Source organism: Dermochelys coriacea, chromosome 1, assembly GCF_009764565.3.
Source record: "Dermochelys coriacea isolate rDerCor1 chromosome 1, rDerCor1.pri.v4, whole genome shotgun sequence".
NCBI classification, from domain to species: Eukaryota; Metazoa; Chordata; order Testudines; family Dermochelyidae; genus Dermochelys; species Dermochelys coriacea.
This window is the reverse complement of record NC_050068.2, coordinates 57,209,540-57,226,216: the sequence shown is the minus strand read 5'-3', so window position 1 is coordinate 57,226,216 and position 16,677 is coordinate 57,209,540. Positions and strand designations below refer to the sequence as shown.

The window sequence follows — 16,677 nt, the reverse complement described above, 5'->3', positions numbered from 1 at the left end:
GCAACCCTGGGTTTAGCAGGCCAATGCTCAAACCACTGAGCTATCCCTCCCCCCGGGCGCTGTGCTGCTGGAGGTGCCATCTTTTGAATGAGACCTAAAACAAATCTAAAAACATAGTAAAAGATGCAATTGCACTTTTTGTACAGGTGGAGGCATTAACTGTTATTTCCCAGTCAAACACCACTTGGCATAATTACATCCTCCCCACATCACTTACACTGATGTTTCTGATGGAAAAAGGTACTCCTTCATTCCTGTCCTAAACTGAAATACAACAGTGGTGTGCACTATGGAATGCTTGCTGAGTTTCACCACAGAGAAAAAGCCACATTTCAGTGGTAGGTTAAGTAAGCCCACTGGATGGTTTGAATATCATTACATTTGTAGAAGCATTTGTGGTATAGAGAGAATAAGAAATGCTATATAAACATAAGATCATCATAGAATCATCTAGTCCAGTCCCCTGTGCTGAGCCAGGACCAAGTAAACCTAGACCACTTCTGACAGGGATTCGTCCAACCTGTTCTTAAAAATTATCTATGACAGGGATTCCACAACCTCTATTGAAAGCCTATTCCAGACCTTAACTACCCTTACAGTTAAAAAGGTATATCTAGGGACTAAGTGATATATTGAGTTCTGTTTAATTATATGGGCTGGTTATTTTCATTCAGAATTCAGATATGTTTTGGGGACTTGCAATTATAGGCACTACAGGCTGTGATTTTGCGTGCACTCAAGTAGGACACCCTATTGCAAGCCTTCTACCTATAGAAATTCCCTTTAACAGGAATTCTGTGCATGTTCTCATGCAGAAATGAGTCTTTATTCTGAAGGGCTGCATGAAGTTGCTCAATCCTCATCCTTGATTAGTACACTCGGTGACGAGAAATATTGCAGATTTTTTTTCTTTTTCTTTTCACACTTTATGTACCACCTTTCTAATGTGGAATTTTGTCTGGAATAGCTTGTGTAGAGAGTTGAGTCCTTTACAGTAGTTGATCTTCAGGTAACAGCTAAGGCCCTGAGTTAATGTACCCCAACATGGCATATTTATCCAGCTGCTAAGTAGTTAACTATTTCCTTTGACAAGGGCTTCCTTGGATAATTTAGTTTTGTTTCAGTATATAACTTGTGCTCATCTCAACTCCTAAATTAGTTAATAATGAATAGCCAACAATTTTTAAAGTCTTGTCAAAATATACTGAACAACTTGTTTGCACATGCTAGAGAACTCCGATTTCTATATATTTGAGTCCCATTGTATTTTTTCCTTCTTTATGAATGCAGATCTCAGGCTGAAGGTATGGGTAAAGGTATGGGTTCTTTTTTTGAAATAAATGACCTTATTTTCTTAACTTAAAAATCCCTCCATCTATTAGAGCAAAGAAATAAAACAGACATTACCACATTTGCTCTTATTTTCTACAATGAAAAAAGGAAAGGTAAAAAGCTTTGAACCACATGTGGTAGTGATAAATTGCAGAGTCAGGAAATAAATTTATAAATCTAAATTACATTCATGTTCAACATCTAATCATCCACATGCAAAGTAGTTCCAATAAAATATTTCTAAAATTATTTCTTTGTTAAAATGTGTGGGGTAGACAGAACACAGCATGATGTGGTATAAGTAGACTTGGCAGAATCTGATTATTTTTTATAATTTTGATAGATAATATCAATGCTTATTGTTAAGAATTTTTATATTTTTATTGATTTAGATTTTCACAATGTGAAAAATTATGGCCGCAGTCAGACAATTATAGAATGACAGCAGACGCTGGGCTTCAAAGAGTTAAAGCTTTATAACCATTAAAACACAACTGTCTATATCACATGTCAAAATATACAAAGTAAATATCCTTAAACTAAATTAAGTTCTCAGACAGTATCTCTTACTTTGTCTATCTGTAAATTTTGATCATCATTTATAGAAATATTTTTTCATCCATTTGTGTGTCTATGGTGAAGCTGATGTTTACCAACAAAAATCTAATCCTTCCAAATCTAGATATAAGGTTTTAATCAGCATTATTAGGGATGGCCTTCAATAAATAACTCACTCACTCAATATGGCCATCCCAAATTCATGTCAATCACATATTCTTTCTGACCCTATTATTTTTATTTTTATATATAACCCCCAAGGGGGAGTGTGGATATGTACATTATGTAAACAGACACAAATCCTGTGAAAACACAACCTAGAATGAAAGCCAATCTAGTGGTCTGCCGCTCACGAAGGTACAGAACAACAAGGTGAAAAGGGACCCTACGGATAGATCTACGCAGCAAAGAATAACCCACCACACTAATATTCAGAGCCCAGGTCAACTGCCTTGGCCTCATGCTGCGAGGCTAAAAATAGCAGTGTAGACATTCACACTTGGGCTGGAGCCCGGGTTCTGAAATCTAGGGGTCTCGGAACCCAGCTCCAGCCTGAAAGGGAACATCAAGACTTCTATTTTTAGCCCGACAGCACAAGCCTTGCAAGCCCGAGTCAATTGACCCAGCCTCTCTGACTAGGCACTGTGGGTTTCTGTAGAGAGAGATTTCAGAGTGGTAGCCGTGTTAGTCTGTAGCAGTTAGCCTCGTCATTGTTTTTGTACAGAGAGGGGCTCCATCCTCGCCTGCACCCAACTGGAAGGAAAAAAGGAAGGAGCAGAGCTTCCCATCTCTCTGAAGAACAGAAAACTCGTATCCATCTTTACTGGCTCCCAGAACTGGAGTCAGTGATGTTGCCTCTGTGATTGCTGTAGCTGAGCTGCTGCTATTGTATTTTGGCTAAAACTGAGAGCAGGATTGAAATAGATTCTTCATATAAACTCTTTCAAAAAAATGTCAACAGATCATGATGATCATGTTATTCCTTCTCCCTCCCCTCTGCTCCCTCTAGCGTTCTCAAGCATGGACTGCATTCTTTCCTGTTCTATTCAGTTTGCATTAAATATAACTGCAGAGGACAAGAAAGGCAACGTCGATCTTTCTAAAAAGAGTTCCAATTGCTGGTATGAATCCAGAGCCCACTCCACCAGTTAGGTTCCTCTTCATTTCAGCAGCAGTCCCATACTTACAAGAGCAATGAGAGCACCATTGGCTCACAGAAAACTAAAAAAACCCACAATCAGGAACATTGTACCAAAACAAGACATTTGTTGCGCACATCTCTCCCCCTGGAGAGAACACACACGACAGATGTTAGTCACGTTGCTTAATGCACTACCGGAAGGCGCTCAGATACTATAGAGATTAATATCGTGTAAGAAGCCAAATAGAATACAACAGAGTCTGGCCTAGGCAGCAGTAGCTGGAGACATGATCAACAGCCTTGTCTCAGGGTTTTAATCAGTGTTAGGGAAGGGGCCATAGGTGATATGGAGTCCTGTCCCCAACCACCACTAGTCTTCTTGGAGCACATCATCCATACTGACTTCACTCCCAACACTCACTCACCTGCACTGTTTTCGCCACATAAGTGCAGTACTATCATACTGTATATAAAATGAGAAAAAACTTCTAAAAAAAAATTCAGCTAAACAACTCCTTCCCCACCTCCCCTACCCCCACAGTAAAAAATCAGAGGTAAAGCAAGCAGAACTTTTTCCTCTAATAAAAATATTTTAATAATATCTTGTACTTTAGAACCAAGTTCAGCATGTGAAATAGAAATACAGGATTAAACTTATTCATGTCTGCTCTGAAAAAAATTCACTTACAAGATTCATTACACTGGGACACAGAGAGAGAGAATGTCTTCTACTTGGCTTCTCAATACCATTATAATTATAACTCTGCTTCCCATTTTATGAGTGAAGAGAAAGAGATTAGACTGAGGGATACACGAACACAATTCTACAATGTGAACTTTTATCTGGAGACTTATTTAAAAAGAATGGTAAAATCAGCAACATGCCAAAGAGATGAATGGGTATATTTTTACATTTCAGCATCCTGACCTGTTCAAACTGCACCTGACCCAAGTCCATTCTTCAAACCGCTAACTGAACACTAGTTTCCTACAAATATCTTTCCATACTACTCAGAACATTCAAAAAGAAATTTAGAAGAATATGTGAAGAGGGAGGCCAAAAAGTGAAAGAGCAGTTTAAAAGGGGCTTTGTTGAAGATCTAAAATGTAAGCTATCTTGACAGATGCCCTCTTACTGTATTTCAACAATGAAAAAAATTATATATATAAGAGAAACGCATTGCCCAGTGTGCTGAAAGTTAATCCTAGGTAACAGTATTAACAATGACGACTATACAGTGCATAGTGCCATTATTCTCCAATATCCCATATTTGGAAACAGGCAAAGAATGTAAACAGTGTCTGGTTTCTTCAAGATTAGCTGTTTGTCCCTATTTTCAGGAGAATATTGATAATTCTTTTATTAATATCAGACACAACAGTAAAGTGCTTTGGGCTACAACAGGTGACTATTTCTCCTTTCATCTAATATTTGAAAGGTATAACATTTTATTATTCTTGAAAAACCATGTAGAAGACTGAACTGCAACAAAGCATAATTGAATAGGATCCACATACTCCTAACGATTTCTTGAAGCCAAAAATTATATCACCAGAAGTATATGAATATTTGTTTTCACCCAGTTATGACTGTTCTGAGCCTCAAATGCAATATTCTCTCTGAGCAATTTCCATTCTAAGAGTCTTTACACAGTGCTTTAAGAGAGAGAATCAGACTTTCACAGAGAATAATGCTTTGTGTTTCTACTGTGCCTTCCATCACATGACCCAAACAGAACAAAATTAAGTCTCACAAAATTCCTGTGTGATAAATATTATTACACCCATTTTACAAGGAAACGGAGAGAGAGAGCAATACACACACACACGCCCCCTACCACCAAGGCCTGATTGTCAGATGACAACAGGAAATACAGGTACTTCAATATCCGTAAAAATGAATCCCTAGCATCTCAAGTTGCCCACCTAAAAACAGTGGCCATTTTTTAAAGCATTGTTTTAAACTTACTTGCTCAAAGTCAAACAGAAAACCTGTGACAAAACAGAACCTATATCTGCTGATTCTGAGCCCTGTTCTTTACTCATTAGAGTAATATGATCACAAAGGACTAAATTAAGCTATGTAACCTGTATACTGTTCAAAAAACCTCAAAACTTGCAAGTAGTGTCAAAATTTCCCCAGGAACATGGTCTTATTGTAATGATTAGTGAAGATAAGACCTTGACCAACAGATGGAACTGTAAGTTTATTTCAGTGTTAAGTCTCATCTGATATGTTACATTGTTGGATCTGACTTGGGGGAGGGAGGTTAGCAGGAAGTTCAGTCCTGACTGTGTGCTGGAGTTGGTACTTGCAGTGTCCTAACAAATCCCATGATTCTACAAGAGCATTACAATGGGTGGCTCCAGCTTAAAGGTAGTAAAAGCACTTTTGCCCGAGAAGGAACTTACTGGTCATGAGACTGGAATTCTGTGAGAACTTGACAGCCTTTAAACTATTGCTCTCTATGAATGAGCGGACTGATGAGAAAGCAGCACGGTACCTACCAGTGCTTTTCGACGGTGATGTTGAATCATTTTACCAGCAACTTCCCAGTATGGATCGTGGTTCTTATAGAAATACCAGAAGGAATGGCAAGCCATTACATTGTAATCTTACACCTCCATTACTGCTGGAAGTGAGTATGGTGCATAATCTGTTGTGTGGAGCACAGTGAAAAAGCTCTGCTAATAAAAGAACATTAACCCCCACTTTTGTATATCTGGATTTACTTTCATAAGAGACTACATAATTCTTGATTTAGTCACAGAGTACAGTGACTTATTTACCGCACAGGTAGTAGCAATACAAGCTTACCTAACTATGTGCCTCCGTCTTGTTATGAGAGGATCATTTCAGAAGATTCACCTCTCTGCTTAAAGTCCCATCACTTACACAGTGTTTTTATTGATGTGGACATTTGCCATTAGGAACTAGACTAAGATCATCAATCCATTTCACATAGGCCACTGAACAGCCATCAGATGGAAACAACTATTAAATCTCTACTACTAAAAACTACTGGAAATCACTACTAAATTAATTCAGATTGAATTCTGGACCTTAAAACACAAAAAGATTTGTATTCCATTATCAAGCCTCCAAAACATCCAGTCCCCTCACTGCTGTCAATTGGTCACGTGTGTGTGTGTGTGTGTGTCCTGGTAATTATAATCAAAACATTTTTGTAAATGTTTGATATCACAAACATAAGCAACACAACTTGACAGAAGAACAGTGGTTTGGAAGCTGGCAGAATCTGGCTAGATCACAACATGAGAGCAAGACTACTGCCAGACACTCCTCCTTGTAACTTACCAAACCAAAACAGAAAAAGACAAGAATGCAGAAAGAAACCAGGGTGGATTTAAAAAAAATATATATTTTTTTTAATAAAATGCTTTTTGAGGAAAAAAGCAATCTAAAGATACATTATAGCTCAAAAGATATCTCATCATGGAATAGGGATTATAAATTCTAATTCTATAGTATGAGAACCTGTAACCGGTTAATGACAGGTTTCAGAATAGCAGCCGAGTTAGTCTGTATTCGCAAAAAGAAAAGGAGTACTTGTGGCACCTTAGAGACTAACACATTTATTTGAGCATAAGCTTTCATGAGCTACACTTTGGTGAGCTGTAGCTCACGAAAGCTTATGCTCAAATAAATGTGTTAGTCTCTAAGGTGCCACAAGTACTCCTTTTCTTTTTGTAAAGGATTAAGAAGCTAAGGTAGCCTCGCTGGCACTTGACCAAAATGACCAATGAGGAGACAAGATATTTTCAAAGCTGGAAGGGGGGAGGGGACAAATGGTCTGTCTGTCTGTGTGATGCTTTTACCGGGAACAGATCAGGAATGCAGTCTCAAAAACTCTGTTAAATTAGTAAGTAATCTAGCTAGAAATACGTTAGATTTCCTTTTGTTTAATGGCTGGTAAAATATGCTGCGCTGAATGGAACGTATATTCCTGTTGTTGTGTCTTTTTGTAACTTAAGGTTTTGCCTAGAGAGATTCTCTATGTTTTGAATCTGATTACCTTGTAAGGTATTTACCATCCTGATTTTACAGAGGTGATTCTTTTATCTTTTCTTTAATTAAAATTCTTCTTTTAAGAACCTGATTGATTTTTCATTGTTCTTAAGATCCAAGGGTTTGGGTCTGTGTTCACTTGTACAAACTGGTGAGGATTTTTATCAAGCCTTCCCCAGGAAAGAGGGTGTAGGGCTTGGAGGGGATATTTTGGGGGGAAGACGTCACCAAGTGGGCTCTTTCCCTGTTCTTTGTTTAACACGCTTGGTGGTGGCAGCATAGGGTTCAAGGACAAGGCAAAGTTTGTGTTACCTTGGGGAATTTTTTAACCTAAGATGGTAAGAATAAGCTTGGGGGTCTTTCATGCAGGTCCCCACATCTGTACCCTAGAGTTCAGAATGGGGAAGGAACCTTGACAAAGATGATGAAAGGAACATGTCTGAACATGCAGGATCTTCAGGTTGGTAAACTTTTTTATTTCACACTTTTTTCTTAAGGACTGCCTGTCTTCCTTCTGAACTATTCTTGAATTCTCATGTTTGAGCAAAAATCATTTTAGATGCAGCTGTGATAAAAAAATAAATAGCTGAAATAGGCAGATCTTCCTTTTACAATTTCACCTTTAAAGTAGTACTGAGTGTCAGTGAATGCAATGAGTAATACTAAATGAGCAGTACGGTAATAATAATTAAATAACTGCACTGACTTATTTTGTTTAGGAGAATCCATACTCAATATACAGGATTCTGAAAACTATCCACCTTCAAGATCACCATTATTTTCTACAGTTTCAGAGTTATCTGCCAATTATAGTGTTTCAGTCACATCATGTATGTCACATAGCCACAGTATAGCACCTGTAGCAAAAAGAAAAGAAAAGAAAATCTCCATCATCCAGAAACAACCATAGATAAGTTTGTGATAAAGAACCACCAAATTACAAAAAGAGGTAATTGATGAAAATACTGCCCGGTTTGTTTATGCAAAACACTCTCCTTTCCATATGATTGAAATCCATACTTAATTAACATGGTTCAGTCATTAAGACCAGGATACAGTCAACCCAACGGAGCAGATGTCGCAGGCAAATTGCTGGATAAAGTGAATGAAAGAGAAATTGAGCAGCAAAAGGTCTAGAGGGTGAAGTTGTTAATCTGAGTCTTGATGGGTGGAGCAATATCCACAATGATCCTGTTGTATGTGCTTGTGTGACAATAGAAGAAGGTAATGTCTTCCTTACAGAAACATTTGATACATCAGGAAATGCACACACAGTGGAATACTTACAAGAAGTAGCAGTAAAAGCTATTAAAAAAACTGAAAAATTCAAATGTCTAGTATGCAGCTTGGTCACAGACAATGCTGCAAATGTATCCAAGATGAGAAGAAATTTAGAAGAGAGTCCCAAGCTAACAACATACAGTTGCAGTGCTCATTTGATGCACCTCCTAGCCAAATACTTCAGTATTCCAGAAATAAAGGCTAACGTTGTTGAAACTGCAAAATACTTCCATAACAAACCACTTTGCAGCAGCTGCTCTGAAAAAGTGGGAGGAACCAAGCTAAATCTCCCACAAGACGGGCGATGGAACTCAGTAGTGGACTGTTTTGAGCACTAAATCAAGAACTGGCCTAATCTGATGACAGTTTGTGAACAAAATTGTGAAGAAAAAAAAAAAAAAAAAAAGATGGCATTGTCACAGCCCAGTTCTCAACATTGGGCTTAAGAGAAATGTTGAACACATGCTGAGTACCCTGAAGCCTATTTCTGTAGGCTTGAACAAAATGCAGGGAAATAGCTGTTTTATTTTATTAAGGTTATAACAACCAACAAGAATTCACTTTTATGTAGAAATCCATGATTAAATCAAGTCTTCCTGACTAGTGATTTAAATCAGTTCCGCCCTGAAAGGAACAATGGCATAACTTGACCCATAGGGCACCTATGCATAATTTGAATGAAATATCAGTGTTTGGCAATCTTAGATATAGGAGCAACACTTTCTAATAGTAATATCTTATCTGAAAATGGAGGTAAAATAAATAGGTGGTTTCACCTACATAGAAAAAATTACCATTAGTACAATTAATTTAATTAATTAATTAATTCATAGAAGGCCAGAAAAAAATTATAATTCTCTAGTCTGACTCATGCAGATCACAAGCCATTCAGCCAGAAATTAATGCATCAAGCCCAATAACTTGAACTAGAGCATCTCTTAAAAAGACAACCAATCCAGACTTAAAGACTTCAAGTGATGAAGAAGCTACATTATCCCTTGATCCAACAGTTAATTACCCTCACTATTAGACATTTGTGCCTTACTTCCTGTTTGAATTTTTCTAGCTTCAACTTCCAGACTTTGGATCTTATTACGCCTTTGTCAGCTAAACTGGACAGCCCTAAAATATCAGACATCTTATCCTTGTCTAGATACTTCTAGATCATGATCAAGTCACCTCAATCATCTCTTCAAGAAGCTAAATATATCAACTTCCTTAAATCTCTCATTACCAGATGCATTTTCCAGATCTCGAATCAGAAACCGCTTCAATTTTTCAAGCGTGTCCAACAAAACAAGACACTGTGTTCCAGCAGTAGTCTCACCAACCTTTACAGTAGTCTAAGTATATTACATCACAGTTGGCTTTATTAACCAAACTTGTGATCTCAAAGACAATCAAATTCATTTGATGAGACCTATAATCTATGAAATCACATTGAATGACAGGTTATATTTCCATCCCTTAATTCTTTAATGGAAATATTTAATAAAACACTTCTGCCTTTAGTGCATCATTAACAATTTTAGCGTATTCATCTAGTAATGAATCTACGCTATTGGCAGGGTTTCTTTTGTCCTTGAGATTTTAGAATTCATTACTGGCCTTACTCCTACTGAAAATAAAATTTCATTGGTACCTTTATCCTTCCTTATGAATTGTATGTTTTTTTAAGCTTCTGATGTATATTCATTTCCATATATTAATGGCTACTTTCAAGTCCCTTCTTAATCAGAATGGAATTATTTTGTTTTCCTTAAGAAGCTTTTGGTAGTATTCAGCTTCATGCTGTTTTATGCAGTCATTTATTCCTTTAAAAAACATCAGGCACTGATGAGTTCCACCAAAAGTCTAGTGGTGATATGACAATGCGTTGTGCAGAAGTTAAGGATTTATTCAGTTCTTTGTGCTTTCGGCCATCAGAAGAAGGAAACAACATGTCACTCTCATTAAATCTTTTCCAGCCATCCTAAGAGTTGGGCTCTGGAGGGTACCGTACCAGCCCTCTTTAGCTTAGAGGAAAACCAACCCCAATAAGGGGCAACAGAATAAGTAAAAATGGGAAAGAATCTATCACCATCTAAGAGACTCTTCATATAACCTCATAGTATTTAACTGCTTACCAGGTAAATTAGATCTGCCCACAGATATTCCCAATGGACTTTGTAGAGTTTTTTGCTCTTCTCCCTGCCCTGGTAAAGGAGGTTCTATTAATCATCTCTTCTCTCCATCACCAATCATTCTAGTTTTAGAAGGAAAACTTTTCAGAGAGCATGCCCTAAAAGTGATCTCATTCTGGGTTAGTCCGACTTCTAGAAAATCATTCTGTAGCCTAACCCCTTTGACCAAAATCTGTTATCTTCTCTCACACATTTTACCTTGGGCTGTATGAGCTACTTTGTCCTAGAAGAGTGCAAGTCTCTCAGTTGGTCACAGATTGCCACATCAGCAATTGCTTTTAGAGTCATGACCTATTTTTAACGGCTAGGGGGCGAGAGGGGGGAAAGAGATCAAATAATTTAAACACACAATTTGCGTGATAGATTTTCATTCACAGATCTGAATCTTACTTAACTCATTTGCTGGAAAGTTGACACTGACCAGAGAAAGCTATTACATAATATATGAAGTATACATCTACCATTCGCCATTTGAACATCGAAATAATCTTTATACATGACCACAATCATCACCCACTAAATACGATTTAGTGCTTAGTTACCACTACAAATGCAGCAAACATCAGATATCCCAGAGGACCTCCCCTGCACCCAAAACAATAATAATCAGCCAGTTAATGACTGACATTGTTGGCTACCATCTTGCTTTTTCTTACTTGAAGAGAATGGCAACAGAGGCTTGACTTTGACACCAGAATTGTAGAAAAGGAAAGTATGTGATGATTAGGTGTGTGGCAGCAGATCAAAGCAGCACAGCTACGCTTACTGCCAAAAGATAAGAACAATTCAGAAGTAGGGGCTAGAAAATAGCATGTTACATGTCATTACGGATACTGGACCTGCTGAAAAAATAGTGAACTCCCCATCCGTAATCTTTCTGTCTTCAATAATCTTGAATTTAAAAGCGTAAATTTTTTTTTTAATTTGTTTAAAAGACTTAGAGCCTCCACACCAAGGGTACTGAATTGTTTTTAAATGTTGCATGATGGATAGGGTTGCCAACTTTCTAATCGCACAAAACTGAACACTCCTACCCCACCTCTTCACCAAGGCCTCACCCCTCCTCGCTCCATTCTCCCTCCCCACCCTCACTCACTTTCAACAGACTGGGGCAGGTGTTTGAGGTACAAGAGGGGTAAGAGCTCCGGCTAGGGGTGCAGGCTGTGGGGTGGGGCAGGACTCCAGGCTGGTGCAGGCTCTGGGAGGGAGTTTGGGTGCAGGAGGGGACTCCAGGCTGTGGCAGGGAGTTGGAGGGGGTTCGGGGTCCCAGCGATGCTTACTGTGGCTCCCAAGAAGCGGCAGGCACTGCCCCTGCAACTCCCATTAGTCGCAGTTTCTGGCTAATGGGACCTACAGAGCCATTACTCAAGCAGGGGCTGTGCACTGAGCCTCGCTGGTCGCCCGAAGCTGCGCGGAACCAGGGCAGGTAGGGAGCCTGCCTTAGACCAGGGCTCCTGCCAACCAGAGCCACCAAGGTCCCTTTTCAACCAGGTGTTCCAATCGAAAACTGGATCTCTGGCAACCCTAATGATGGAGTGAACCTCTTTGTCCACATATGCCAGTTTAGTACAATAGCAACTGTTTGCGCGTGTGTGTGTGTGGGCGGGGTGTCAGGGTCTTCAAAATTTGTCTTTGAAGACTATCAAGAAGGGTATTTCACCACACCAACCTTAACACTGCAAATTCCAGTTAGGAAGCATTGTGTCTTAGCTGTAGTTTGAGAAATGCAATGTCTTATCCCTTAATGTAACACTCCTACTCATCCACTACTTTTCTTCATTCTAATTCATTATCTCCAGAAACTGGAAGACCAAGAGACACATTTAACTGAAATACCATTTTTCAACCAAAACCTTGAAAAAAAGTCTAAAAATTTATTCCAGTTACCAGCGTATCCAGAACCACATGTATACATATATATTTATTAAGTTCCACTTCTGAATCAGCTAGAGAGGATACTGTTTTCCTAGTACCAGAAAAACTTCCAGATCGAGCACTATTGATTCATACTTAATTATAACAACAATTTTCTTGCATCTGAAAACTTCTACATTCTTACCATTACTACAGAATTGCACTATAGCAAGAATTACTGTCAGAAAATTACTAATCATAAGCCTGTAAAAATACAACTTTCAGACAGGAGCTATGAAAACAGTTCTTACAAGAATTGGGACTTCGATAGCAGAAAGAAAAGAAAGATCTGAAAAGATTGGGAGTTGAGAAGCAAACCTGAAAATGTAATATTTTTAAAATGAGTTTTAAAAACTCATTAAAGCCATCTCTTCAAGGAAGTTGAAAAAAAATCATTATAAAATTGATACAAAATACAAGCTTTCTTGTAGAGTCTAATTTAGGGAAAAGTCAATAAGAACAACTCAAAAGTAAATGACTTTCAACATATTTAACATTAAACTTAACTTTTTTGCCAAATGTGTTAGAAGCTGTTTTGCCAGAATCTACCAGGTCTATTGTTTAATATCACATAGGGCTTCTGAAATTCATTTTTGTACAGTACTACTGAAAATAGTATCAAGAATTGTACTACTTCTTAAAATCCTTAAAGCTAACATATTTATAGTATCACTACTTTAATTTGTTGTTAGTCATTTCAATTAGAGCCACAGAATGTGTTTGTTTTCTTTGGGACTTTTGAAAGAAATCTTGCTGGGTTGTCAGTTTAAGGTATGCGTGTTCTTTTTATGTACTGTTTCAGCTCTGTGCAGTAGCTAGGTTAGCAGACCTTGACAGAACCACCTGGAAAGACCACAGACTCGACTTGGTGGCGAAGGTGCTCAGCCAGTTGACGAAACACAAGGCTAGTGCCCCAGCTCAATGGTTACAGGTACATGAACACGTGAATGCCCATTACAATGGAGCAGCTTAGTCAGCAATGGGACTTTTTCCTGTCCTCTAGGACAGACAAAGGGTTAAGGAGAGGTATTTTAACATTTATAGACAAACAATTTGGGGTAAACAATTTATGTACTACCTTACTTGTTTTATGATGCTTATTGCTTTTTTATACCTTTTTTGATGTTTTAGATAAAACATTTTTATTTACCACTTGTTTTGTCTAAAACATCAGAAGTACACAGACATTATTTATTATTTTTGTTAAATTATTTTATTTTGTGCTAGGTTAGGATGTACTTGTGCTAGCCTGCTGGAATGTGTTTACATATTCACTGTGTTTTATTAATGCCCCACAGTATGCCAACATTTTTATGGCTGACTTAGAACAACGCTTCCTCAGCTCTCGTTCCCTAATGCCCCTACTCTACTTGCGCTACATTGATGACATCTTCATCATCTGGACCCATGGAAAAGAAGCTCTTGAGGAATTCCACCATGATTTCAACAATTTCCATCCCACCATCAACCTCAGCCTGGACCAGTCCACACAAGAGATCCACTTCCTGGACACTACGGTGCTAATAAGCGATGGTCACATAAACACCACCCTATATCGGAAACCTACTGACCGCTATTCCTACCTACATGCCTCTAGCTTTCATCCAGATCATACCACTCGATCCATTGTCTACAGCCAAGCGCTACGATATAACCGCATTTGCTCCAACCCCTCAGACAGAGACAAACACCTACAAGATCTCTATCATGCATTCCTACAACTACAGTACCCACCTGCTGAAGTGAAGAAACAGATTGACAGAGCGAGAAGAGTACCCAGAAGTCACCTACTACAGGACAGGCCCAACAAAGAAAACAACAGAACGCCACTAGCCATCACCTTCAGCCCCCAACTAAAACCCCTCCAATGCATCATCAAGGATCTACAACCTATCCTGAAGGACGAGCCATCGCTCTCTCAGATCTTGGGAGACAGACCAGTCCTTGCTTACAGACAGCCCCCCAATCTGAAGCAAATACTCACCAGCAACCACACACCACACAACAGAACCACTAACCCAGGAACCTATCCTTGCAACAAAGCCCGCTGCCAACTCTGTCCACATATCTATTCAGGGGATACCATCATAGGGCCTAATCACATCAGCCACACTATCAGAGGCTCGTTCACCTGCGCATCTACCAATGTGATATATGCCATCATGTGCCAGCAATGCCCCTCTGCCATGTACATTGGCCAAACTGGACAGTCTCTACGTAAAAGAATGAATGGACACAAATCAGACGTCAAGAATTATAACATTCAAAAACCAGTTGGAGAACACTTCAATCTCTCTGGTCACTCGATCACAGACCTAAGAGTGGCTATCCTTCAACATAAAAGCTTCAAAAACAGACTCCAACGAGAGACTGCTGAATTGGAATTAATTTGCAAACTGGATACAATTAACTTAGGCTTGAATAGAGACTGGGAATGGATGAGTCATTACACAAAGTAAAACTATTTCCCCATGGTATTTCTCCCTCCCACCCCACCCCCCACTGTTCCTCTGATATTCTTGTTAACTGCTGGAATTAGCCTACCTGCTTGTCACCATGAAAGGTTTTCCTCCTTCCCCCCCCTGCTGTTGGTGATGGCTTATCTTAAGTGATCACTCTCCTTACAGTGTGTATGATAAACCCATTGTTTCATGTTCTCTGTGTGTGTGTGTGTGTGTATATAAATCTCTCCTCTGTTTTTTCCACCAAATGCATCCGATGAAGTGAGCTGTAGCTCACGAAAGCTTATGCTCTAATAAATTTGTTAGTCTCTAAGGTGCCACAAGTACTTCTTTTCTTTTTGCGAATACAGACTAACACGGCTGCTACTCTGAAACCTGTGATTAATGCTAGTGGTACCTGTGCCAAGTTTATGTACTGGACACTGAACATATAGGCATTTGCTTTAATACATGGCCTGTATTTGGTTTACAGCCTTTGGGTTAGGCTTCACGTCTCGCACCAGGCTTAATGCTTTAGGCTCGCTACTATGTTCAGGCTAGGAGGGTTTCTATGAATTCATTATCTATAGGTTAAGTACAAAAGGAGGCTCACTCAAACCTCATACAACAGCTGATGTCTAAAAGAAGAAATTCTTCTATACTTCAAAACAATATTAAATCCTTCTTGTTCAAGAAACTTTTTCCTGACTTTGTTTAATGTTTCTTATAAGATTTGTTTCTCATGTGCTCCCCCAGAAATGTAAGCTCTGAATGGAAAATGTATTAATAAAGTTTATATCACAAATTGTTGCTCAAGCATCATACTAGAGTTCAGTTGCTTGATTGTAAGGTTGATAATCTATCTGCACAGTAGACAAAATATATCCAAATAATACTTATTTAAGCCAGAGAACCATAAAACTGTCATCTCAGATCTAGCACTACCCAATCCTACCCAATCACATTTAGACTAAATTTAAATTCTGCTATAGTTACAAAGTGTGCTCAAAAATTTGACATATTAAGTAACATATGTATCTTTTTTTATAAAACAGGTAAAGGCCTTTGATCTTTTATGTCAGTTTTACTTGAAATCAAAGCAAATGACCAGAACCTTTCTGGAAAACCAGTCGGACTTCTCACATATGAATGGACCTACATCTGCAGCCCTTAGTTCTTCTCATATACACTCTGCTGCTTAATTACTGTCTCTCAATGGATAATTTCCAGACATGCTCTCTTCAGTTCCAGTCACTCCGTATCTTATAACAACTCAGGTCTCCTGACTCTATCCTAGACAACTTAATGTGATCATCCTTTCACCTTGGGATTATACAATCTAGAAACAATGGTGAATGAAGGGTTGCTTAGGCTTTATGACAGAAAGATGACTAAAAAGGGGATGTGTGTAAAAACCCCGTATCATCAATTGCCAATTTCACAGCTAGAAAGATATTTTGGCTACTGGAGGGTTAAAAGAGTTCCAGCACATTTGGCATCCAAGATAGTTGGCAATTACCAGATATCTAGGTCCTCCACATGAAAGAAGTTTGTTGTTTACACAGTGACACGTATTGTTCTTTTCCTTTGGATAAAAAGGTTTAGGTTTTTTTGCTTTAAAGTTCTTCTAAGAATCTTGACATCCCACAATTATCAGAGGCTCCACTTCTCAAAAAAGAAAGGCAAGCTGTTTGACGAGTATTTACAGAGAACACAAACATTCTGAGGTTGTGGGTATACAGAAGCATTTTACAGTCTAAGAGCATCTTCGCAGAAGTATTAGGAGTCTAAATTAGT

General features: G+C 38.6%; 1 protein-coding gene across 9 annotated transcripts in view; it reads right to left on the bottom strand.

The window, feature by feature from the left end:
• The window catches only part of CAB39L (calcium binding protein 39 like), a 109,692-nt gene that overhangs the window by 85,772 nt on the left and 7,243 nt on the right, over nucleotides 1-16,677 (bottom strand). For 2 of the 9 annotated variants that reach the window (XM_043504505.1, XM_043504506.1), the window contains exon 1: nucleotides 10,469-10,615. The exons of 3 other annotated variants lie outside the window; for them this stretch is intronic. The gene's annotated coding sequence lies outside the window, so the exon portion shown is untranslated. Of the gene's footprint in view, nucleotides 1-10,468; nucleotides 10,616-15,968; nucleotides 15,994-16,677 lie in introns of those variants that run through there. 4 more of the 9 variants (XM_043504498.1, XM_043504499.1, XM_043504502.1 and 1 more) reach the window with 3 other exon arrangements.